Source organism: Calidris pugnax, unplaced genomic scaffold (assembly GCF_001431845.1).
Source record: "Calidris pugnax isolate Ruff unplaced genomic scaffold, ASM143184v1 scaffold145, whole genome shotgun sequence".
NCBI lineage: Eukaryota > Metazoa > Chordata > Aves > Charadriiformes > Scolopacidae > Calidris > Calidris pugnax.
The window spans coordinates 401,816-425,650 of record NW_015090939.1 but is presented as its reverse complement, the minus strand read 5'-3'; the positions used below and the strand labels follow the sequence as shown (position 1 = coordinate 425,650).

The 23,835-nt window shown below is 52.3% G+C and overlaps 1 long non-coding RNA gene across 2 annotated transcripts in view; it reads right to left on the bottom strand.

The window, feature by feature from the left end:
• Positions 1-5,283: 5,283 nt before the first annotated feature.
• LOC106893661 overlaps positions 5,284-23,835 on the bottom strand; it is a 33,218-nt gene continuing 14,666 nt past the window's right edge. The window contains exons 5-8 of one of the 2 annotated variants that reach the window (XR_001413138.1): positions 10,577-10,709; positions 6,545-6,733; positions 6,189-6,345; positions 5,284-5,396 (exon numbers count right to left, since the gene is read on the bottom strand). This is a non-coding gene — a long non-coding RNA (uncharacterized LOC106893661). The remainder of the gene's footprint in view (positions 5,397-6,188; positions 6,346-6,544; positions 6,734-10,576; positions 10,710-23,835) is intronic. The other variant, XR_001413139.1, reaches the window with a different exon arrangement.

Below are 23,835 nucleotides of genomic sequence, written 5' to 3'. Positions count from 1 at the left end.
CCCGTTGGATTCTCCATCTGGGATCATCTCAAGATGAAGGCGGCGTTATCAGAGCTGGTCATTCCCCCCGTTCAGCCCCGCTCCTGTGAAGTCTTCTGGCCAGGATGGTTGGAAATCCTGCACATTTATCTAACCCATCCACTCCCCAACCCCCCACACCCCCCCAAAACCAGCTGTTGGCCTGAAAGGTGGTTGCTCCTTCCTACGATCCACATTCCACCTTCCCTGCCAAGAGCGGGGGAAGAGAAGGAATAAAAAAGTTGCTTTCCCATCATTAGCAGATGATTGAAAAACCTTGTGGCTGCCCCCAGCCAAGCGGGAGGGATACCAACCCCAAAAGGGCTTGATTTGGGGTGGGTTTGGGGATGAGGGTGCCATCTAAGAGGGTTGGTTTGCGTAGGATTTCACAGCGGAGGAGGAGACTCTCTATCCAAGGGGAAACTGAGGCAGCAACGAGCGACTTCGGTGGAGCAGAAATGAGTCAAAATTGTCATTTTTCCACACTCCTCCACTCCCACAGTGAACATGAAATGCATGGAGTGGTTTAGATTGAACTCCATTTGCTCTGTTTTGCAGCCAGTCTTGGTTTTGGCCCAATTCTGGCCACGTCAAGGCAGCAAAAGCCCCATCAGCCCCATCTCTTCGTGCAAAGGTCTGGAGAAGGTCTCCTTGGAAAGGAAAGGGCAGGTCTGTGCCTCAGTTTCCCCTCTCACTGCAGAGGAAATAGCTGGTGGCAGGGGAGAGATGGTGATGCCTTGGGAAGGTGTGAAGTGGGGACACCCCCCTGGTTTATTCTGGCTGGCAAGTTGCTGGTGGTATCACCATGGAGCCTGCAATCTGCAAGGAAGGAAACCAGCCTCAAGTGGCAGGGGGGGGGAAAAAAGAAAAAAGACAATTTTCCCAGGAATTTCCAAGTGTTTTCCCACTCTGGGAGAAAAATGGAAAGGGGGGATGTGTGCCCCAAAATTGCTGCAACCCCAGGCACTGCCCTTAACCCATAGAACTCCAATAGAGCAGCCCTGGACCAGGGGATGCTCTTGGTACAATCCTTGGTAAGTCCTTCTCCACGCTCCCCTCCCAGATCTGCTGGAGCTTCTCTGGAAGCTCCCGTGCTGAATTTCATCCCAGCTTTGCAGGGGTGACCTTGAGAAACCAGAAAAAACCCACCAACTCCTCGTTTTGGGATGCTCTTCCCACCCCGGGGCTGTCAGCAAGAGCCAGCTCCCCTCATCATTTTTGGGTCCCTCTGATGAAAAGGGACCTGTTTTACGCGGCTGATGATGGGCAGAGCTGCTGGTGGGATGTTGTCCCAACAAAGCCAAGAGAAGAGGAGGTTTTGTGGTGGGGGAAAAAGAGAAGGGGCTCCGCTGAAGGCCCCAAAAACCTCCCAGAAGGAGGGAAGACAAGGGCAGAGAGATTTGCAAGGCAGGAGGGGAAGGAGGCTTGGAAAGAGGAATGACCTCTGCGAAGAGAAGAGGTTTGGAGAGGAAGGATCCCAGCTACAGATGTGAGAGGGAGGGATCCAAGAGAATCCAGCTGGGATCAGGCTTTTCATCAGCCCTTCCACGCTCCCTTCCACGACAGCCCCTCTTCAAATTCAGATGAAAAGACCAATCCCTCCCTCCTTTCTTTTCCAAATCCAGCCTCCAGTCACTGCTTGGTCATCCCTCTTTCCAAAACGTGGCCGTGAAGCACGTCGTCATCTCTCCCCAGTGAAGTTTTGCATCATGTTGCCTCAAATTCCTTTGGTCTGACCCGTTTTTGGGTCCCCCAGGGCTCTGGGCTGTTTGTCACCCCTGCAACCCACAAGAAAGAATGGACGTGGAGGAGCAGAGCCAGAATTTGCTTTGCCTTACACAAGAGGAGGGAAAAAAACCCACAAACCCCAACGATCTGCTTAAAAAAAATAAAATTAAGAGCTAAACCTGCTTGATCCACAGGTCCCGGCGCGATAGTTGAGGGTGTTGCTGGCCAAAATTGCGTGGGCTGGGAGATGAATTCTCCAGCTGGGATGACCTGGTTTGATCTCTGCCACCTCCTCTCACAACCCCGAGCGGTGTTTTCCCGTTGGATTCTCCATCTGGGATCATCTCAAGATGAAGGCGGCGTTATCAGAGCTGGTCATTCCCCCCGTTCAGCCCCGCTCCTGTGAAGTCTTCTGGCCAGGATGGTTGGAAATCCTGCACATTTATCTAACCCATCCACTCCCCAACCCCCCCCAAAAAACCAGCTGTTGGCCTGAAAGGTGGTTGCTCCTTCCTACGATCCACATTCCACCTTCCCTGCCAAGAGCGGGGGAAGAGAAGGAATAAAAAAGTTGCTTTCCCATCATTAGCAGATGATTGAAAAACCTTGTGGCTGCCCCCAGCCAAGCGGGAGGGATACCAACCCCAAAAGGGCTTGATTTGGGGTGGGTTTGGGGATGAGGGTGCCATCTAAGAGGGTTGGTTTGCGTAGGATTTCACAGCGGAGGAGGAGACTCTCTATCCAAGGGGAAACTGAGGCAGCAACGAGCGACTTCGGTGGAGCAGAAATGAGTCAAAATTGTCATTTTTCCACACTCCTCCACTCCCACAGTGAACATGAAATGCATGGAGTGGTTTAGATTGAACTCCATTTGCTCTGTTTTGCAGCCAGTCTTGGTTTTGGCCCAATTCTGGCCACGTCAAGGCAGCAAAAGCCCCATCAGCCCCATCTCTTCGTGCAAAGGTCTGGAGAAGGTCTCCTTGGAAAGGAAAGGGCAGGTCTGTGCCTCAGTTTCCCCTCTCACTGCAGAGGAAATAGCTGGTGGCAGGGGAGAGATGGTGATGCCTTGGGAAGGTGTGAAGTGGGGACACCCCCCTGGTTTATTCTGGCTGGCAAGTTGCTGGTGGTATCACCATGGAGCCTGCAATCTGCAAGGAAGGAAACCAGCCTCAAGTGGCAGGGGGGGGGAAAAAAGAAAAAAGACAATTTTCCCAGGAATTTCCAAGTGTTTTCCCACTCTGGGAGAAAAATGGAAAGGGGGGATGTGTGCCCCAAAATTGCTGCAACCCCTGGCACTGCCCTAACCCATAGAACTCCAATAGAGCAGCCCTGGACCAGGGGATGCTCTTGGTACAATCCTTGGTAAGTCCTTCTCCACGCTCCCCTCCCAGATCTGCTGGAGCTTCTCTGGAAGCTCCCGTGCTGAATTTCATCCCAGCTTTGCAGGGGTGACCTTGAGAAACCAGAAAAAACCCACCAACTCCTCGTTTTGGGATGCTCTTCCCACCCCGGGGCTGTCAGCAAGAGCCAGCTCCCCTCATCATTTTTGGGTCCCTCTGATGAAAAGGGACCTGTTTTACGCGGCTGATGATGGGCAGAGCTGCTGGTGGGATGTTGTCCCAACAAAGCCAAGAGAAGAGGAGGTTTTGTGGTGGGGGAAAAAGAGAAGGGGCTCCACTGAAGGCCCCAAAAACCTCCCAGAAGGAGGGAAGACAAGGGCAGAGAGATTTGCAAGGCAGGAGGGGAAGGAGGCTTGGAAAGAGGAATGACCTCTGCGAAGAGAAGAGGTTTGGAGAGGAAGGATCCCAGCTACAGATGTGAGAGGGAGGGATCCAAGAGAATCCAGCTGGGATCAGGCTTTTCATCAGCCCTTCCACGCTCCCTTCCACGACAGCTCCTCTTCAAATTCAGATGAAAAGACCAATCCCTCCCTCCTTTCTTTTCCAAATCCAGCCTCCAGTCACTGCTTGGTCATCCCTCTTTCCAAAACGTGGCCGTGAAGCACGTCGGCATCTCTCCCCAGTGAAGTTTTGCATCATGTTGCCTCAAATTCCTTTGGTCTGACCCGTTTTTGGGTCCCCCAGGGCTCTGGGCTGTTTGTCACCCCTGCAACCCACAAGAAAGAATGGACGTGGAGGAGCAGAGCCAGAATTTGCTTTGCCTTACACAAGAGGAGGGAAAAAAACCCACAAACCCCAACGATCTGCTTAAAAAAAATAAAATTAAGAGCTAAACCTGCTTGATCCACAGGTCCCGGCGCGATAGTTGAGGGTGTTGCTGGCCAAAATTGCGTGGGCTGGGAGATGCTGGACCAGAGCCTCGTGATCTCAGACCCCAAAATAGCTTCAATTAAGGGTAATCACCCAGGTGAGAGCAGGGCACAAGGCTTCATCCCAGCTTGGGGTGACCTGGTGAAGGGCAGGAGGCAAGTCCCTTGCGTTGGGAGTCTGGGTTACGCCGCCTTTTCCATTTATCAGGGAGACTCTGTGGGGTTTTTTTGCCTTTTATTATATTTAATGGGGTATTATTTTGTTCCTCGCTGGCTGTTTGTTTGAGAAATTCCTCCCAGGGGGAGCTCCTTTCGACCGCTGGGTTGCCAGACGGAATGACATCAGACAGACGCTGGGAGGAATGATAAAAAGGCAGAGCCTTTATTTCTTAATAACAGTCTCTGGCAAAACACGGAGCAGGGGAGAGGAGGAGGAGGAGGCTGCTCTCCCCAAATTAGGGCACCAACGCCCCCAAATTGCCAGATTTTCCTCCGAAGTGAAGGAGAAGTGGCAGCAGAGGATGCTAAGCCGAGAAGATGCTCACGTCTTGCCCCATCCTGATTATCCCTGATCATTTCCCAGGGAAAACACATCTCTACCCTGATTTAGCCTAGATTTTCTATTTTTTTATTCCTGGCACCCCTCTGTGGTGGTGTTAGCGATTTCTCCAGCAGCCACTGGGACTGACCCCCCCAAAAATGGCACGGGTTTAAGAAGATCCAAGCTCTTATTTGTAAATCCTGTGGCTTGAGCATCCCTCAGCCTCATCCCTCACCTTGACAGAGCTTTAGCCAAGGATGTCCTTCCAAAAGAGCTCTTGGACAGCTTGCTTGTTGCAGCAGCTCACTCCTGGGTGGGTTTCTGCTTTGCCCCCCTCCTCAAAAAACCACTTGTGACCATTCCACCCATCGCCCTCTTGATGTTCTCCTCCCCAGTAAAGCTTTTCTTGTGTTTCCAGATCAGTTCACGCTGGGGTAACGAGTATGTGTTGAAGTGTAACACCTGAGGCATCGCTTACCTGTTTATTTTGAATATTTTTTTCTTCTCTGGGGCCAAGCCCCCGGGGATGTGCCTTCAAGAGGAGGAGGTCTCTGGGTGTTTTGCAGCTCCTGAGCCCATTTCACAGCATTTCTGCCCATTCCTCCCTCATACAAGCATCTGCCCATCGCCCTCTTGATGTTCTCCTCCCCAGTAAAGCTTTTCTTGTGTTTCCAGATCAGTTCACGCTGGGGTAACGAGTATGTGTTGAAGTGTAACACCTGAGGCATCTGGGGCCAAGCCCCCGGGGATGTGCCTTCAAGAGGAGGAGGTCTCTGGGTGTTTTGCAGCTCCTGAGCCCATTTCACAGCATTTCTGCCCATTCCTCCCTCATACCAGCATCTGAAAGCAAGAGTTTAACGAGAAGGTCAGATGATCCTCCCTTTTGGAGACGGGCAGGAGACCAGGAAAATAAGTGATCAAAAGTTCACAGTTGCCTCAACACCCAACTACAGACATTGCAGAAATCCTGAGCTTCCCAGTTAAAGCCCCGGCAAAAATCTGAAACTAAACTAAAAGCCACCAAAAAAAGTCTCATTACATCCAGCTTTCGGTTTCTTCTCCCTGCCTTCTCTTTTTGAGTTGCTCATAAATTCTTGGGATAAGATTCCTTTGGGGCTGAAGTTTTCTGTGTTTGGGTATTCCTCAAAAGCACTTAAAAAAAAAAAAAAAGTAGAAAAAAGCTGAGAAAAGGGGTCTGGTAATTCACATATTTTGTTCTGCCACTTTGCCCAAACCCCTGGTCCAGTTGGCCAGACCACACCAGTATCAAACTGGGATAAGGGGTTTGGGAGATGGGTGGTGGGAGAGGACTGGGATCTCCTTCTTCTTCCCAGCCCCTTCCTCCTGGCACTTTTGCAGAGAAAAAGGCCAGATTATTTTCTTTACAGCTCCTCTCCCACGGCTGCTCCCTGCTCCGCGCCACCGCAGAGCAGACACAGCCGGGAGAGGAGGGGGGAGAGTCTAAACCAATTTTGGGATAGCATCAGCTAGGGGAAAAAAAAAAACCCAAACAAACCTCATCCTGAACTCCTGTAATCATACATAATCCCCTATATGCGTGTATTCCCCCCAAAAGACCCTGCTTCTTGACGACGTGCAAAAAGGTGGTGTGTGAAAACGCTAAAAACTCACCGTGTCCTACACATTCAGGGTGAATTTATGGCCTTGCCACCATGAGATGGTTTCAGGTCTTGTGTGAGCATCCTCCAGTAGCGTGGGTTTATCAGAGGGCCTTCCCTTCTCTATCTTTCCTTGCTGCGCTCTTATAAGCAGGTTTTGTGGGGAACTCCTGAAGAAAAAACAGTGAAAAAGGCTGTAAATGAATATTTTCCCTCTCCTCTATGTTTTTTTAGTGTCCTGGATTACTTAGGGGCAGTAAGAAAACGCAATGCAGCCAGCAGGAAGATCAAAGGGGGGATTGCCCGGGGTGGGAGCGCTCCCTTCACCCAGGAGAACTTACCCAGGAGAACTTACCCAGGAGAACTTACCCAGGAGAACAGGGAGCCTGTTGTCAGCCCAACACAGGAGAGCATTTTCCATTCATGGTTGGGGGGTGGACCATTGTCTGGACCACAATGGCCATCCCCAGCCTGGGGCAAGCCGGTGGTACCACACTGGGGTGGGTCCTGCCCCGGGGATGGTGGCCCGTGAAGACAAGGGAGGCAGTGTGGTCATCCCTGGAAGGGGGGAGGAAGGGGACACACACATTAATTCAGACCTACAGAGCAGGGTTTGTAGGAGTTTTGTATTTTCTGCTTTTATTGGGGTTGATGCTTTCCTCCAGGCTGAATTCCCACTTTTCTGGTCAAGCCTGCTGGACACGGGCACCCCAGTTTAACGTGTAACACACAAATAGAGAATTTGAGAAAGTAAATCCACCAAAACCTAGTCCTCACGGATTTATTGGACTGAATTTCTCTTCCAGTTTCTTCAAGGGCACCTGCAGGGTTCAAGAACAGGGACATGAATCAGGATTTCTCCAACTGAGGGCAAGTTTGGGAAGGGCCTTCGTGTAATTTAGGTGGTTTTGCCTCCCTTAGGTGACTCTGCCTCACCTACAGCTGCCTTGAAGAAGCTTAAAAATTGTGGATTTCTCTCCAAGCTTTGGAGATGGAGCTTTTTGGAGAGGGAGGAACTGCTTTACCCCCTCGAGGATGCTCTCAAGGATACACCCAGAACTGTCCTGGTAGTTAATTAAGGTCCTTAATATGGCATTCCTTGGCACTTTCCATGCCCTTCAACGAGGCTTCACCCTTTGGGGTTAATAAATGTGGATCTGAGAGAAAAAAAACACAACCCAAATCACAAAAAACCTAAAGCAGGGAGGATAAAAACCCAACCAGACCCCAGTCCTAATGCCCAGGAAAGCATCCCCTGCTGCTAAAAACCATCTGGCTCCAGCCGGGATGGATGTTGGGCTGCAGGCGACCGGCCTCACGTCAAACAGATGCTCTTGAGAGGTTTTGGAAGAGCTGGAGGGGCTGGAAATGTCCCTGGAAGAAGTGTTACGGGGTGGGGAAGGCCAGCAGGAGGGTGGGACGGGGAAGGCTTCTTCCAGGGAAAGAGCCAGCTGTGATTATCACACGTAGCCGGTCGTGATTTCCAAAGAAAAGGGGATGGGGAAGGTTGGGGTGAGAAATAGGCTTTCCTGGAAAGTGTGGGTGGGTGGAGGGTCTGGGTGGCTGTAACCTGGACAATCCTTTGTCTTTGTGAACCCCCTTCTTGCTTTCTCCCCCCTCTACTCCTGATTTTCCAAAGAGGTGGAGATGTTCCACCCGCTCTGGAGGGGTTACACCACCCTCCAGCTCAACCCCCCCATGGGGAACGGAGCCAAACTACTCGAAAAACCTAGAAGAACCCCCAGATTTCTCCCCATCAGCAGGGAGAGCCCCCCCGAAAGCAGACCTCACGCCCCAAAAAGAGCTGGGGGGAGCCAACACGTGCTCCTCACATCCACCATTCCTGGATCCAGAAACGTTGCCCAAGAGTTGGGCTATTAATAACTGCAGCAATAACGCTTCACACACAGACCCTGCCTTTGGCTGCCCAGCTGCCTTTCCCTCATTAACCACCTAATTAACTGATAAGGGAAGGAAGCTGGGACAGGCTTTTTCCAGCCGGAGCCACAACGCGAGACGAAGGACACAGGATACTGAAATTTAGCCCCCCTCTTTCTTTTTTTTTCATATATATTTTTTTCCTCTTGCCAAAACAAGCAAACAAACAAAATATGTGAAAGCTCAGCGTGGTTTTTTGTGGGACGAGGAGCGATGGGGACGATGCTCATTTTCAGAGCCCATCTGCAAGATCGTTTTGTTGGAAGCTGGGGGATGGAGATGGCTCCAAAGGAGGACCACGGCCACGGTGGTAGGAGGTGGGGTGACAGGACACAGAAGAATGGCCTGGGAGGGAGCTGAAAGGTTTCAGTAGGGGCTGAAATGGGGAATTAGCAACACTCATTCCCCTGGAGGTTACTGTGGCAGGGATTAAAGGAGGGCTAAAGTTCAGGGGAAGAACGAGCCAGCATTGCACAACGCTGGCAAAAGGTCTCCTCTCGTGAAGAACACTTTGAGGATGTGGGGGAGAAGAAACACAACCCCTTTTTTTAGCTTTTTTTTTTTTCTTTTTCTACGAGCGTGCCATCCAGATGGCCTCCAGCAGGTCCAGATGGACCTTTCTGATGGCAGCCCCATGACCTGGCCGTGCGAAGGGATGAGGTGACGGAGACAGCACTGGATGTCACACAACCTCCCACCAAAACCAAGGCAAGAGGCTGTTCTCCCCACACCTCCTCTCTCAGACCACTCGGGGTGCACGTTTTGGGGTTCCTTGGCTTTAGATACCAAAAAGGGGCTTATTTTCAGAGAAAAAAAAAAAAAGCACTCAACCAAAAATAGGGGTCCAGTTCTTTTTGCAAGTGGCTCCACGTATCTACTGTATCTACTGCACCTTTGGGACCTGCCCTGCATCCCTGTCCCCAAATCATTCCAACATATTTTCCTTCAAGAACCATGATAGCTATTTTCTGAGCCAAAGCCACCTCAAACCCACCCTGCTGTCACTAAGAGGGATTTGGATTTTGGTTGCCAGAGGGGTAGCCCACGCATCTTCTGAGCTGCTGGTGCTTCACAGACCCTCCTGGTGGGACGTAAAGCCCATGGCCCCACTCCTTGAACCTCCTGGTTTCTGCTGGGTGGCTTGATCGAGCAGTAGGAAAGGAGGCAAGGAGCTGGAATTAAGCAATTCCCTTTTCTCCCTGCAGACAGAGACACGAGCCTCCAACGGGCAAGACTTGTTTCACCACGGCCAGAAGAAATCTAGGAGATAGGCTAGAAAACCAGGCCCGGCTTTGATGTGCAACCACCGCCCGTCTCCTCCCTCTGTTATTCCTCCCTCCTCGTGCCAAACCACTGTAATAGATGCTTCCCCTCTGCCCCCACGATTCGGGGGTCCCTGGGCAGATGAATTCATCACTCAGATAACTATCCGGCAGCCACGAGGCGGGGAAGGCCAAGGTAAACACGCACCCATCCATCAAGCAGATACACCACAAAGCTCTCCTCCTCTTTGAGGAGGGATTCATCCTGGGAGTTCGATGGCATAAATGATGGCTGTAGAGAGGTGAGGGGGGAGGGAAGCTAGTGCTCACCAAGCTGGATCAGCCCTGAGCCACAGAGGATGCTGCCAGTGTCCCCACCAACACAGAATCATGGAATGGGTTGGGTTGGAAGGGACCTTCAAGATCACCTTGTTCCAACCCCCCTGCCCTGGGCAGGGACACCTCCCACCAGAGCAGGTTGCTCCAAGCCCCCTCCAACCTGCCCTTGAACCCCTCCAGGGATGGGGCAACCACAGCTTCTACTCCAGGGTCTCCCCATCCTCACACCAAAGAAGTTCTTCCCCACATCTCAGCTCCATCTCCCCTCTTTCAGGGTCAAACCCTTCCTATGGCTCCCCTCATTGACCCAAAGTCCCTCCCCATCTCTCCTGGAGCCCCTTGAGGGACTGGAAGGGGCTGGAAGGTCTCCCCAGAGCCTTCTCTTCTCCAGGCTGAACCCCCCAACTCTCTCAGCCTGTCCTCCAGCCCTCCCAGCATCTCCATGGCCTCCTCTGGCCCCGCTCCAACAGGTCCATGTCCTTTCTGTGCTGAGGACTCTAGAGCTGGCCATGATTCACCGCTTCTACTCCAGGGTCTCCCCATCCTCACACCAAAGAAGTTCTTCCCCACATCTCAGCTCCATCTCCCCTCTTTCAGGGTCAAACCCTTCCTATGGCTCCCCTCATTGACCCAAAGTCCCTCCCCATCTCTCCTGGAGCCCCTTGAGGGACTGGAAGGGGCTGGAAGGTCTCCCCAGAGCCTTCTCTTCTCCAGGCTGAACCCCCCAACTCTCTCAGCCTGTCCTCCAGCCCTCCCAGCATCTCCATGGCCTCCTCTGGCCCCACTCCAACAGGTCCACGTCCTTTCTGTGCTGAGGACTCCAGAGCTGGCCATGATTCACTGGGGGGGGAGCACAGCCTACCTCCGAGGTGGTCCCAGCCTTTGCCAGCCAAACTGGTCTTCTCTTGCAAAAGCCACCGAGGGGAAGGTGTTGGTGCTGCAGGTGCTGGTAGCTCACAGGGTGCCATCAGCTCACAGCCACTGACCTTCCCGAACTGTAGAAAAAAACAAAAAATGGCATCTTTGTGGTTTAAAATATCCCCTCAAAGGGGAAAAAAAAAAAGAAAAAAAAAAGGAAAGGGAAAGGGAAAGCAAGATGAATTCCCATGAAGACAGCAAAGCCCCGAGAGTGCCCTCTCCGTGTCCTCCCATCCCGCCTTCCCACGGAGGCACAGATGGACCCTGGCTGCTCTCCAGACCCCAGCTGGGTGAGCAGCAGGAAAATTTTCCAAGGGGATGGACTGGTTGATCCGTGTGACACCAGGAGCTGTCTCCTGAGCAGAGGAGCCACTGGGCAAGATGCCCCCTCCCTCGCCCACCCCCCGTGGTGAAGGAGCAGGAATTCGTGGCCTGTTGGGCCAAGCGAGATAAAAGATCACCATCTGGCACCCAGGGGCTTCTCTGGGGGATGCTGGGACTGAAGGGATGAGGGTTTTGAGGGTTTTTTTGGCTAAACTGGTCAGGCTGGGGGTTCAGAGCCAGCCCAAAGACAGATTGGGGTGGAAGGGGCTGGGCTGCCCAGTACCAGGCGTTAGCAGAGACTGGTAACCACAACCCCACACACGTCTCGCAGCTCCTGACAGGCTCTCCCAGTTACCCTCATCAGAATGACTTTTAATCTTGATAAATCCATTTTTTTCCAGAGGCTCTTAGCACATGACATGCCTCAGGGAGGACTCCTCCACCTCCCACCTCATACCAGTACCGTCAGCTGGGTGCAAACCCACCCAAGAGCTGCTCTCCTTCCAGCTCTGTTGGTCCCTCTTCTGATAAGGGTGATTTGGTCAGGCTGGGGGTTCAGAGCCAGCCCAAAGACAGATTGGGGTGGAAGGGGCTGGGCTGCCCAGTACCAGGCGTTAGCAGAGACTGGTAACCACAACCCCACACACGTCTCGCAGCTCCTGACAGGCTCTCCCAGTTACCCTCATCAGAATGACTTTTAATCTTGATAAATCCATTTTTTTCCAGAGGCTCTTAGCACATGACATGCCTCAGGGAGGACTCCTCCACCTCCCACCTCATACCAGTACCGTCAGCTGGGTGCAAACCCACCCAAGAGCTGCTCTCCTTCCAGCTCTGTTGGTCCCTCTTCTGATAAGGGTGATCTATGCTGGGTGCTACGTGGGGCTTTGCAGGGTTAATCCTCCAGGAACACAACTCTGAGACCTCTGGTCTGAGCTCTGAGGAGAAGGAGGGTCGAGTAGATGTGACCACATAGACGTTGGCCAAAGTCAACAGTGATATTAGAAAAGGAGCTCGGTCCCTGGCCAGGAAAACAAGGATCAGACCGTGATGGATCGGAAAACGTACCACGTTTGCCTGGAGCTGTCAAGGAAAAGTAATTTATGGGCTGACAGGGTGGGGGCAAAGAAGAGCAAGAGAAGGAAACAAGAGGGTGTAGCAGGTTCTCTCCATGCTTTGGGCCACCCTTCAGTCCCACCCTTGGGTCTCTTTGGACTGAGGTGGGTGTAAGAGGAGAAATTTGGAGCAAAGCCAGGAGCAAAGCCTGAAGAAGCTGTTGCCTGGGTTGGAAGGGACATTCCAAATCAAGCCCAACCATCAACCCAACACTGACAAAACCATCGGTGGACACCACAGCCGTTTGCCTGGAGCTGTCAAGGAAAAGTAATTTATGGGCTGACAGGGTGGGGGCAAAGAAGAGCAAGAGAAGGAAACAAGAGGGTGTAGCAGGTTCTCTCCATGCTTTGGGCCACCCTTCAGTCCCACCCTCGGGTCTCTTTGGACTGAGGTGGGTGTAAGAGGAGAAATTTGGAGCAAAGCCAGGAGCAAAGCCTGAAGAAGCTGTTGCCTGGGTTGGAAGGGACATTCCAAATCAAGCCCAACCATCAACCCAACACCGACAAAACCATCGGTGGACACCACAGCGTTCTCCTGCCGTTGGTGTCCATTTTCCTCTTGCCCTTTTGCACATAACTCAGAGCTCTGCCCTGCGGTTCTGTGGAGCTGGCTCCGATAATAAACCTAATTTATATCTGCTGGGAGCCCCTGACTCTTCCCTCCCACCAGCTCCACGAGATACAAGTGCTCTGCCTGGAATTGCTGATCTAAGGGAAACGAGCCCTCGATGCTGTTCCTATTGGCATGTGATATATCATGATTAACAGCCTCTCCTTTGTGATATTAACGGCCCCAACCTGTGATCTTGAAGCAGGGGGAGGAAAGAATTCAAAGTCTGGCTTATCAGCAAAAAAACCAAGCGAGTTAAACTTAAAACAGCAAGGCTGGGCTGGGGCTAGAGGATGATTTATAGGGAATCCTGGACTTTGGAGACGGCGAGAGGGAAAGGAAAGCCACAAACCCCACAAAAACAGCCTGTAAAAGTTCCAGTTTCTAATCTCACCCCAGCGACTGGGCTGCTGGGGCCGAGAAATCATCTGGGATCCATCACGAGGGAGGGAGACACGCAGCCCCCGTGGGTCCACCTCGCTCCCGTGGGCACGAGGCAGAATCCAGCCCCCCTCCCTGGGTACCCCCATCTCCAGCTCTTCCCAGACTGGGAGGAACTGGGGGGGGACACACACAGCAAATCTCTGCCTGAACTGGGCACAGCCTGGATCTAACGGGGCTTCTCAGCATCCTCTGTTTCACTCTGTATCCACAGTTTCCCCCCCGTTTCTAATCTCACCCCAGCGACTGGGCTGCTGGGGCCGAGAAATCATCTGGGATCCATCACGAGGGAGGGAGACACGCAGCCCCCGTGGGTCCACCTCGCTCCCGTGGGCACGAGGCAGAATCCAGCCCCCCTCCCTGGGTACCCCCATCTCCAGCTCTTCCCAGACTGGGAGGAACTGGGGGGGACACACACAGCAAATCTCTGCCTGAACTGGGCACAGCCTGGATCTAACGGGGCTTCTCAGCATCTTCTGTTTCACCCTGTACCCACAGTTTCCCCCCGTCGGGCAGCACCCAGTTGTGCCCTGTTAATTAGGCAGAAATATGTCCTTTTGGCATCTATTAATTTCTTAAAAGTAGGAATCTCCATTATGAACACGCACCTGAATATAAAACCTCCCCTCAAGACAGGCAAACGATGTGCAAAAATACTTTACACCAGGCAGTTTTGTTTTTTTTTTTAACAAGAGCAAAACAAAGCGTTGGAAATAAAGTGAAAAGAAAATATATATAAAAAAAAAAGTGTCATTTTTGCTTTGCAAATGTCTTTTGATTTGGAGGAAACTCACTTTTCCCACTAGGAAACCCTTCCATCCCAAAACTTTGGCTAGCAGGTACAGAAAAGTGTTATTAATGATCAATAAAATCCGAGGACCAAAGTGTCCAAGCCAAGCGGCCCCCCTAACCCACCCCCTCCTCACTCTGTGCATCCTTCTTTCACAGGGAGGGGAAAGCCAGCAATTATAAACCCAAGCTAACGAGCTGCTCTCAGGCCTCGCTGCCCATAAAAAACCAAGCTGGAAAAGGCAGGGTTGAGCCTGGGCCAGGGACCTGTGCCAAGGTGGCCACCACAACAGAGGCTCTGCTAGCCAGGGCTACCATCTCGTGAGATGCCAGCCACACAGAGCATTTCTACACCAAAAAAAAGAGTCTACGTGGTCCCACCTGGGGCTGGTTGGGTCTGTCCTGTGCCCACTGTCCATCCCAACCATCATCTCGGGCAGCAGACACCCACGCAAGGTCTTTGGGCTGTGAAGCATGGCTCTCTCCACCCCAGTTTTCCATCCTCTCCCTCTGGATCAGCCCATCCAGGACCTCAGAGGAGATGGGTTCCTCCAGGTTCTCCATTTCCACAGCCAGGAACCAGCAGAGTCACCAGGTAGCACCGATGGTAGAGCTCGGGGAGGTCTTTGCTCCCTTGAAGCTGGTGTCTCCCAGGACCTGGCCCCCACCAAAGCAGCAAGGACCCAGCTGGGACATTAAGGCATCTCCCACCCCTTGTGTCCCCAAATTCTTTCCCCACTTCAGCTGGCACCTCAATTCTCACCTCCAGCCCCCAACGCTTACCCCCACCTCCCACCCAGCCAAACGCACCCATGGCTTTTATCACATCGATACCATTTTGCTTCAAATTGTCCCAAATTGTTTGTGTGAATTCATTTCATGTGAAGTGGATCCACCTCCTCCTCCCCGGGAGGAAGAAATAAAGAGTGAGGAAGGAGCCACCATGGCCAAACCCAGCCTAAACCCAAGGGAGATCCTGCTTGCACCCCCAGGACCCTCTTTGGACAATTGGGCCAGGTCTGGGTTTTATTCCCAAGTCCTCATTTACCCTAAAAAAAATATAATAAATCCACTTCCATTGCTCCCATCCAGCCAGCACTCCAGCCCAGACAAGTAAATAAATGACTAAAACTAAGTAAACCTGCTGAAGGGGAGTTCAACAAGTGCAGAGCCAAAGACAGACTCCTTTTTTTTGGTTTTTTTTTCTGTTTTAAAAGCTGTCGGAGGATGTTGGCAAACCCTCCGAGAGCAGGAGGAAGAGGTTTCTCCGGGACTTTCCTAAGAGGAAGAGGAGAAGGAGCTTCGCTCTCCATCACTCGAGTGGTTTGCACGAGAAATCACCTGAGAGAAATTTTTGTGGCTATTCACCTCCCCGTTCATAAAACACCCCCCGCCTGGGCTCATTAATGATTTGGGGGGAGAGATTCAGGTCAGTTGAATCCACCGAGGGGAAAATAAGCCCACCCAGCCCCCAAAATCTCATTTTTTTTCTCCTGTATTACCAAATCTGTGCTGGTTGGAAGCGTGAGGCCTCGGCACCCCCGGCAGGAACACGGGTCCCCGCATCCTGCACGGAGCTGACATCAGTTCCTCCAGCTTTTATTGATGCCCTCCCACCTCTTGCCCTGATTATTTTTTTTTAATTAATTTTTGTGGCTATTCACCTCCCCGTTCATAAAACACCCCCCGCCTGGGCTCATTAATGATTTGGGGGGAGAGATTCAGGTCAGTTGAATCCACCGAGGGGAAAATAAGCCCACCCAGCCCCCAAAATCTCATTTTTTTTCTCCTGTATTACCAAATCTGTGCTGGTTGGAAGCGTGAGGCCTCGGCACCCCCGGCAGGAACACGGGTCCCCGCATCCTGCACGGAGCTGACATCAGTTCCTCCAGCTTTTATTGATGCCCTCCCACCTCTTGCCCTGATTATTTTTTTTTAATTGAGAGTTTTTATAAAGCCTCCTGCCTTTTTCCCCCCTCAGGGTCAAGAATGAGTGCCCCCAGCTCCATCCCCCCCTTTTCTTCATCACCCAAGAGCGAGTGAGCAGTAAAAGAGGAACGTGGATGCTCTTTCCTTGCCCCGATGGGGTGGGTGAGCTGAGGTTTAAAGGAGGAAAAATGACTCACCATTTAAGTAGCTTTGTGGCTTTTCTGGGCCCCTTCCACCTCCTGGTGCCAGGAGGTGCCTAGAGAGGTGGAGAAGCTGTGAGAAAAGGAGATGTCCTTCACGCCCTGGAGCTTTGGAGAGGATTTGGAAGGTTTTTTTAAGGACAGAGACTTTGGAAATGTCTCAGAGGGGAACAGGAGCGATGAGAGGGGAGTTTAGACCCACCCAGTTCACCAGGTGGTAAGAAGTAGGAGGTCTTTGGCTTGTTTGATGGCAATTAGGACCAGCTTTGAAGCTCTACGAGATGTTCTCCAGTGGGGTGGAAGGGCTGGTTTGAGCCACAGCCAGGCACCAAACCCAAGGGCAGCCAGTACAGAGGGAGACAATCCCATCTCATGCTGTTGATGTTCACATCGTCCATAAAGAAGCAAAACCCTGTGCAAAACCCTGTTTTTTGGCCAAAAGACCAAAAAACATGTTGGTTTTTTTTCTGCTGCCAGTCCCTAGGTGATTTTGCAACCCAGCTCCTTAAGGGTGACCCATAGGACATCGTATCCCCCACCCGAGGCTACACAGAACAGGTCCCACAGGTAGGACGTGAGGTTTCTTGGGGTTTTTTTTTTTGGGTGACACCTAAAAAAAAAAAAAAAGCCCCAAAGTGACAGCATTTGGAGGTTTCAATCAGAAATTATTACCTGGGGTGAGCCCTGTGGGGTGTAGCTGGCTCCACGAGATGCTCACCCCTGGGAGAATCATCAGCCAACACACGAGCCTGCACGGAGATAGACACTGATCAACCCCACATCAAGCCAACACAGCAAAAAAAAGGGTCAAAAAGGCAAATTTTGTGCTGGTTGTGGCATTTTCACTCCAGCACCAGGAGACCTGATGTGTCACCTCCTCCCGTGCTCCTGTTCCCCCATCATTTGGGCAAATGCAGGAGCCTCCCCTGTATCAGAAGGGAGAGATGGTCCCTGGGTCCCCTGCATTGACCCAACCTTTTTTTTTTTGGGTGACACCTAAAAAAAAAAAAAAAGCCCCAAAGTGACAGCATTTGGAGGTTTCAATCAGAAATTATTACCTGGGGTGAGCCCTGTGGGGTGTAGCTGGCTCCACGAGATGCTCACCCCTGGGAGAATCATCAGCCAACACACGAGCCTGCACGGAGATAGACACTGATCAACCCCACATCAAGCCAACACAGCAAAAAAAAGGGTCAAAAAGGCAAATTTTGTGCTGGTTGTGGCATTTTCACTCCAGCACCAGGAGACCTGATGTGTCACCTCCTCCCGTGCTCCTGTTCCCCCATCATTTGGGCAAATGCAGGAGCCTCCCCTGTATCAGAGGGGAGAGATGGTCCCTGGGTCCCCTGCATTGACCCAACCTCATCACGTGGAGCTAGAGGGAAGATGAGCAATGCCATGTCCCTTGGAAATGTCCCCTAAGGAGAAACCAGTCCTGGGCTTCCAGTTTCCCAAACTGGGGAAAACATCCGGCCACGTGTATCCTTTCCATTTCCAGCTGAGTTCTCAGTTGGCCTTGGGTTCCCCAGGCTGATGATTGAACCAGCATCCTCTACCTTGGAAGGGAGATGTGAAATCCCCTTCCTAATAGCCCACCTTAGAGTCCTCACACCTCATCACTGCGGTACCCGAGGCCACGGGGATGGACATCAGGGGCTCAGCCAGGAGGAAAGAGATCGTACGTCCCCAAAAACACAGGGACAAGGGGTAGTTGGGGTGCCTGGGTCTACGAACCAACATCCTCTACCTTGGAAGGGAGATGTGAAATCCTCTTCCTAATAGCCCACCTCAGAGTCCTCCCACCCCATCACTGAGGTACCCGAGGCCACGGGGATGGACAGCAGGGGCTCAGCCAGGAGGAAAGAGATCATAGATCCCCAAACACACAGGGTAGTTGGGGTGCCTGGGTCTATTTGGAGGGGCCAAGTCCTCTCTTCTCATGAGAAAGTCAAACTGGAGCTTCCAATGTCTCCAATGAGAGAGGGACTGAAGCAGAGAAGTCCCAAGTGACCTCCCCTGTGTCCCGGGACAGGAGACAGGGAGCTGCTTTCCTCCACATCTCACGTTTTAGATGGTTTTGGGGTAACACCACCTTCTTGCTCCTGTCCTATAACATTGACAATCCTATCACAGCGCGATAGATCTCAGGAAGACATTTTTTACTCTGAGGGTGGTGAGACACTGGAACAGGTTGCCCAGGGACGTTGTGGATGCCCCATCCCTGGAGGTGTTCAAGGCCAGGTTGGATGTGGCCTTGAGCAACCTGCTCTAGTGGTATCAGAGGGGAGAGATGGTCCCTGGGTCCCCTGCATTGACCCAACCTCATCACGTGGAGCTAGAGGGAAGATGAGCAATGCCATGTCCCTTGGAAATGTCCCCTAAGGAGAAACCAGTCCTGGGCTTCCAGTTTCCCAAACTGGGGAAAACATCCGGCCACGTGTATCCTTTCCATTTCCAGCTGAGTTCTCAGTTGGCCTTGGGTTCCCCAGGCTGATGATTGAACCAGCATCCTCTACCTTGGAAGGGAGATGTGAAATCCCCTTCCTAATAGCCCACCTTAGAGTCCTCACACCTCATCACTGCGGTACCCGAGGCCACGGGGATGGACATCAGGGGCTCAGCCAGGAGGAAAGAGATCGTACGTCCCCAAAAACACAGGGACAAGGGGTAGTTGGGGTGCCTGGGTCTACTTGGAGGGGCCAAGTCCTCTCTTCTCATGAGAAAGTCAAACTGGAGCTTCCAATGTCTCCAATGAGACAGGGACTGAAGCAGGAAAGTCCCAAGTGACCTCCCCTGTGTCCCAGGACAGGAGACAGGGAGCTGCTTTCCTTCATATTTCACGTTCTAGATGGTTTTGAGGTAACACCACCTTCTCGCTCCTGACCTATAACATTGACAATCCTATCACAGCGCGATAGATCTCAGGAAGAAATTTTTGACTCTGAGGGTGGTGAGACACTGGAACAGGTTGCCCAGGGACGTTGTGGATGCCCCATCCCTGGAGGTGTTCAAGGCCAGGTTGGATGTGGCCTTGAGCAACCTGCTCTAGTGGGAGGTGTCCCTGCCCATGGCAGGGGGGTTGGAACTCGATGATCCTTGAGGTCCCTTCCAACCCAAACCATTCTATGATTCTATGATAAATTCCAAGATATCTCATAATATCTAGATTTCATGTGCTGGGGCTGAATAATTTCATTAGCACCCTAAATTCCAAAGGAAAAAAAACCCCACGTTTCTTGCTCCGAGACGCACTGAGAAACTCAGAGACATCCAAACTGCAGAAGGAACAGAAGCAAAGTTAAAAAGAAAAGTCCTCCGTGGTTTTTAAGTGAGTCTCTGAAGCTGCAGTGAGGGAAATCATGATTTGTGGGTGTCCAGAGATGGAGAAGTGGAGACCATCTGAACAGGGAGTGAATAAACACGGCTCTGTATGAGGTCTGGAGAGATAACTCGAAGGGAGAGTGAGTTAGACAGTGTTTTTCCAGCTGAAGAGAGTTTTGCCAGACAGCATTTTGCAGGCGTGTTCCAATTTGATGAAAACACCTATCCGGGGTTATAAAAATGTTGTGTTTCAGGCGGGTCGGTGCCTTGAGCTCTGCCCTTCTTCCCCTCTCGTATCCCGTCCTTTTTGTAAAGACAAAAGGGAATATTTCTTCCTGTGAGTATTTCTCTTCAGGTGAAATTCCAAATTTAAAGACGGTCCCGTCACTCAGAAGGGTTTTGACTTTCTGATGGGATGAAAACTCCTGATTTCTTCAAAAGCCTCCCTCTTTCTTCTGGGTGAGGGGGTTGGTATGAGGTCTGGAGAGATAACTCGAAGGGAGAGTGAGTTAGACAGTGTTTTTCCAGCTGAAGAGAGTTTTGCCAGACAGCATTTTGCAGGCGTGTTCCAATTTGATGAAAACACCTATCCGGGGTTATAAAAATGTTGTGTTTCAGGCGGGTCGGTGCCTTGAGCTCTGCCCTTCTTCCCCTCTCGTATCCCGTCCTTTTTGTAAAGACAAAAGGGAATATTTCCTCCTGTGAGTCTTTCTCTTTAAGTGAAATTCCAAATTTAAAGACGGTCCCGGAACTCAGAAGGGTTTTGACTTTCTGATGGGATGAAAACTCCTGATTTCTTCAAAAGCCTTGGGGCTTTTTTTTTTTTCTCCCCCAAAAGTTCTTGGGGGAGAGAGAAGGCTGGTGGTGGGCTGGCCCTGGGGACCCTCCTGCCTCAGTTTCCCCACCCATGAAGCAAGGATGAGGCTACACCTTGGGAAGGGACAAACTCATCTTGTCACCTGCGTTTCATCAGGGATGCTCTTTCCCCTTCCAGGTGGCCACGATTTCCCCACCCACGAAGCAAGGATGAGGCTACAAACTCATCTTGTCACCTGTGTTTCATCAGGGATGCTCTTCCCCCTTCCAGGTGGCCACGGGGGGACCCAGATGGAGCTTTGGGTGTGGAAAGAAGGTCGGTGAAGGGTTTTTCCTTCCCCCTTTGGAGCTCCCAGACATGTTCTTCCCTCCTCCTTCCACCAGACGTCTTGGCCCACGTCTGGCCGCCTCGCCGGTGGGGAGAAGAGCCAGTTTTGTCTCCTGGCAGACGTTGGTGGGGGTGATGGAGGGTGAGAGGCTCAACCATGGAAGCTCAGCCTCCCCTAAGAGCATCCCCCAGCCACCCGGACCGCGCCGCTGCCTCTGCCGACAGCTTTATGGCTGCTCCGGGCTCCAAAAAGGTCCATGGGGCCACAGTCCCCCCTCGACAGATGCTTGGATGGGGAGAAGAGCTGCAAAGAGATGGGGAAGGAAGGAGGGAGGGAGGGAAGAGGGGGGGGAAAGTCTCCCAGAGGGCAGCTATGGAAAGTGGGCCACCCTGGAGGAAGGTTCTGCTTGGCCTTCCTGCAGCACGGGAAGGGAAAAACTGCCCAGATGAGCTTTTTCTAACTGGAAAGAAAAGAAAAAAATAATAAAATTAAAAAAATCAAAGGATGGCTAAGGCTGCACATCAGCTGCTTTCAGTCCTTCCTGCAAATTGCCCCAGCCATAGAATCATAGAATGGTTAGAGTTGGAACAGACCTTGAAGATCATCCAGTTCCAACCCCCTGCCCTGGGCAGGGACACCTCCCACCACACCAGGTTGCTCCAAGCCCCCTCCAACCTGCCCTTCAACCCCTCCAGGGATGGGGCAGCCACAGCTTCTATTCCAGGCTCTCCCCACCCTCACACCAAAGAAGTTCTTCCCCACATCTCATCTCCATCTCCCCTCTTTCAGTGTCAAACCCTTCCCCCTCCTCCTAGGGCTCCCCTCCCTGACCAAGGGACCCTCCCCATCTCTCCTGCGACCCACATCCTCCTACAGACACCCTCACCCTCTCCCCAGCACTAGCCCAATGCAATTTTTGATAGCCCCAGGCGACTAGACCGGGTAATTAAAACATTAAACCCTGGGGTTACCAGCACAGTCCTGTTTCTTCTCCTCCCCCTTCCCCAGACCTCGTTCCTTCTGGGATTTTAGCCATGCAAAATGCACATTATCACTGTTTTTAAAAGTAAAGATTGCATTTCACAGAGGAAACGGTCCGTACGGATGGAAAGAACTACCATCCTTGACTGGGCTTAGCCAAAGCCCTGATTTTTTTTCCCCCTCTTTTTCTTTCCACGTTGCCCATAGCAACTCCTGAGCATCCTCCTTTGCTCCTGCATCCTCCCCGGGCTCCTGGTACCCAACCAACTCCACGCCACGGAGCATCTCTGATGGAGCCCACCCTCTTGCAGAAGACTCATGAAGCAATGAAGGGAAAACAAACTCAGAGAAAAGGAGAATCTGGGCTGTGGTGGGATCAGGTGAGAAGCTCAACGTGAGTTGACAACGTGAGCTGGGAGCCCAGAAAGCCCCCCCGCACCCTGGGGTGCATCCCCAGCAGCGTGGCCACCAGGGCAAGGTGGGGGGATTCTGCCCTTTTCCCACCTGTGGGGAGACCCCCTCCAAGTGCTGCCTCCAGCTCTGGGGCCACCAACATGGACCTGATGGAGCAGGACCAGAGGAGGCCATGGAGATGCTGGGAGGGCTGGAGGACAGGCTGAGAGAGTTGAGGGGGTTCAGCCTGGAGAAGAGAAGGTTCCAGGGAGACCTTGGAGACCCTTCCAGTCCCTCAAGGGGCTCCAGGAGAGATGGGGAGGGACTCTGGATGAGGGAGGGGAGCCATAGGAGGAGGGGGAAGGGTTTGACCCTGAAAGAGGGGAGATGGAGCTGAGATGTGGGGAAGAACTTCTTTGGTGTGAGGGTGGTGAGAGCCTGGAATAGAAGCTGTGGCTGCCCCATCCCTGGAGGGGTTCAAGGGCAGGTTGGAGGGGGCTTGGAGCAACCTGGTGTGGTGGGAGGTGTCCCTGCCCAGGACAGGGGGGTTGGAACTTGATGATCAACTTTAAGGTCCCTTCCAACCCAAACCTTTCTATCATCCTGGGCTTGCAGCACTGCTGAGAACTTGGAACTTGATGATCAACTTTAAGGTCCCTTCCAACCCAAGCCATTCTATCATTCTGGGCTTACAGCACTGCTGAGAATGGTTCAGGGGGGTGTTTCACTTGTCCTCTCACCATCAAACCACCAGCCCAGAGCATCCCTGCCCCCATCCCACTATAGAAAGGTGCAAACAACCCAAGTATGTTACAAATTCCATATCAACACGGGTTGGAGTCAAGCCTTGAACCCAGGACCCTTCAGCAGACACAGAAACCATCTCCCCCAGAGCTGACCCCCGTCTTGCAACCCTTCCCTCTGTGCACAATTCTCTCCTGGTGCCCCCAACACAGCCCCGTCCCCATAAATGCCAGTGCCCAGACGTGACCGAGGTGTGGAGGAGGGTGGTGGGACGTGGCCAAGGGCCAACCGAACCCCTTATGAGATCCCCCACTGTTCTCCACAAAGAATAGCCCCTTGTCCTGCCCCGACGGCTCCCCCTCAGCCAAGGGGGGTTGGGGGGTAGCAGGGCAGTGCAGGGTTGGGGACAAAAACCCTTAATTTGGAGACCCAGAGACAAAAAGAGACGCAAAAAGGGGTCAGACAGGGCTGTCCCAACCCTTGGCCCCAACCCAGGGGTACCAGAAGCAAAGGGTTGTTCCCCTTTCCCCGTGACGCCCCGAGGGACACGTGGGACGGGAGGGATGGGGGGGATGATGCTGAGGGGACGTCGGGGGAGCAAGGAGGGGGGTCCTCCCCCCACATCTGCCTCCCCTTGGCTCACCACAGGGCAGCTCTTGGACAGGAGCAAGCCCTCCTGCTGCACGGCAGCATCTCGTGCTAAGCAGGGGAGGCACCGCCTTCAAGCTGTGGCCAGGGTTTATTTTTCCAGCTAAAATAATTGAATTTAGCGGAATTTTTACACACACACACACACACACCCCCTCCAGCCCCTTCCCAACCTGTCTTTCTCCTGTAACCAGCCCATCCTTGGGAATGGTTGGATGGCACGTCAAGCCAGAAGGGGCATGAAGAACCCAGGTGATGTCATTTATTTTCCAACGGAGGGTGGTTGGGAAGGGGTGGGTGGGGGGAAATGTGGTTTTTTTCTCCCCACCAGAAATGCTAATGGATTTTACTATTCCTGATGTTGGAGAGATTGGAGCTACCAGGCTATGAGCTATTCTGCCCATGCAGTGATACCTGTGTGTGGGTTTTGTGCCCCATTTTGGGTCTGCAGATGGAAATACAGCTTTTTCTGCCGCACTGCAGGCACCAGAATAAAATATAAGGGGTTTATTTTTCACAGAGCTCCCCCAGCTACTGAAATTATAAGCACTAATATAGTTTTA